Below are 2,371 nucleotides of genomic sequence, written 5' to 3' on the forward strand. Positions count from 1 at the left end.
TAGTCAATGGAGGATGCGACTCTTGATCTCAGTCAGGGTCTTGAGTTCAAGACCCACACTGGGCATGGAGCCTACTTGGAAAAAAAAAAAGTAAAAAAAAAATAATAAATAACTGCCTTATACTCTTAAAAAATGACAAAAGAGAGCAACTTTTTCAAACCAGGAGACACTAGAGACATGACACCCTTTCGGCCAGAAGAGCTGTAAAAGGACCAATGCAAAGGGAAAGAGGAGAGGCACTCACTGTAGGTTCTGTAGGCCTTTCAGGAAACATGGGGTGGTTTCTTTGGCCACATACATGCAAATCCACAAGAAAGATGAAATTGTAGACATCAATGGATGGGCACTGTGCTAAAAAGAATGCCCCATGAATATTAAAACATGGTAAAACTGGAAAAGTCAGCCACATTACCCAGGATGCTGTTGGCATTACTGTAGACAAGTTAAGGGCAAGATTGTTGCCAAGAGAATGAATGGGCATGTTGAGCATATTAAGCATTCTAAGAGCTGAGATAGCTTCGTGAGGCGTGTGAGGGAAAATCATCAGAAAAAGAAGCCGGAGAGAAAGAGACTTTGGTTCAACTGAAGTGCCAGCCTGCCCCACCCAGAGGAGCTCACGTGGGGACCAGCTGAAAGGAGCCTGAGCTGATGGAACCCATTCCCTATGAACTCATGGCATGACAGGTGTAGAAAATATAAAAGACCTCTGGACTGTAAACCAAAAAAGAGAGAGAGAGAGAGAGAAAGACATGACAACTAAATGCAACGTGTGATCCTAGAAAAGGAAAAAATGCAGGAGGGGGCACTAAATCAACGTTTCCCAAAGTGTGGTCCAGGAGCCCCAGGAAGTCCCCGGGAACTCCTGCATGGATGCATGAGGTCAAACTTTTAATGTACAGTTTTTAATAATACTTAGATGTTATTTAACAAGATTACAAAGGGATCCTGAGGGCAAAAAGTTTGAGAACCACTGATGTAAAAAACATTGGTGGGACAACTGGCAAACTTAGAGTACAGTTTATAGATTTGAATATAGTCCTATATCACGGTCGGTTTTTCTGACTTTGATCATTGTACCCCGTGGTCACGTAAGGTCATGTGCTTGTTTTTAGGAACTTCACACTATTTAGGGATAAAGGGACACTATATCTGCAACTTACTCCCAAATAGTACAGAAAGTAATATGGATTACATAAATATACATATGAATTATACCCATGAGTGTACCACTTTCAAAGAATCTTCAATCACACGGAAGGAGGCATACTTTTCCTGTGAGTGCTGTTGCAGCAATCCTTATGATATTGTTTTTGGCTATTTAGGAAAAGGAAAATATAAATAAACCTACCCTTTATCTCCATTAGTTTGAATTCATTTAATCTCCCCAATAACTAAAAGTAAAAGCAATATACACAAAGAAACAGGATTTGGTTTCTTTGCTTTTAAAGAAGTATCTCAAGGGTGCCTGGCTGGCTCAGTCAGTAGAATGTGAGTCTTGATCTCAGGACTGTGAGTCTGGGGTTGGATGTAGAAAGTCTTAAAAAGAAAATATTTTAGGCGCCTGGGTGGTTCAGCCGTTAAGCATCTGCCTTTGGCTCAAGTCATGATCCCAGGGTCCCAGGATCGAGCCCCACATTGGGCTCCCTGCTCTTTGGGAAGCTTGCTTCTTCCTCTCCCACTCACCCTGCTTGTGTTCCCTCTCTGTCTCTCTCTGTCGAATAAATAAATAAAATCCTTAAAAATAATAATAATAAATAAATAATTAAAAAAATAAAAAATATTTCAGAAGTAGCATGTATTTTTTTACTTGCCCCATATTTGTCTCCTGATCCCCTAGTGGGATCAGTTCCTCCCCTGTGTGTCCTGGTCTGGGTTGTGGACACGTTGGGCCTTAGAAGCCTTAATGAAGGTAGTACCTTGTTTCAGAATACTCTCCTCTGACTAGATATTACGTACTCTCTCTCTCTCCCCCAAAAGAGAGCTGTGAAAGAGAGCATATTGAGCTGAGCAAAGAGAAAGCTGGAAATTTCTGGATATTCAACCTGGCTAGTTACATTCACCTATTTTCTACCTCCTGGTTTGGTTAACCAAGAAAAAAGAATCTTGAAGAGAAAGTTCTCAGTCAGGCATTTTCCGACCAAGTTTGAATTTGAGAACAGGTCCTCCTTTTACTCTTCTATAAAGAAGAGAGTTAGGGAATATTGCTAAGAGAGGTGGGCCTTGCCTTCCCTCGACCTGACTGAACTTTAAAACTTCTCTACTAATTAAACAACACTGGGCTCTACACTTTGCTTAACCCTGGAAGCTGGTCATCAGCCTTTGACCTCAGTTTTCCCCTCGTCACCAGCTCCCTCCCCCACCTCAGCTTCTG

Source organism: Ursus americanus, chromosome 2 (genome assembly GCF_024610735.1).
Source record: "Ursus americanus isolate L20-20 chromosome 2, mUrsAme1.1.p, whole genome shotgun sequence".
In the NCBI taxonomy this organism is placed as follows: domain Eukaryota; kingdom Metazoa; phylum Chordata; class Mammalia; order Carnivora; family Ursidae; genus Ursus; species Ursus americanus.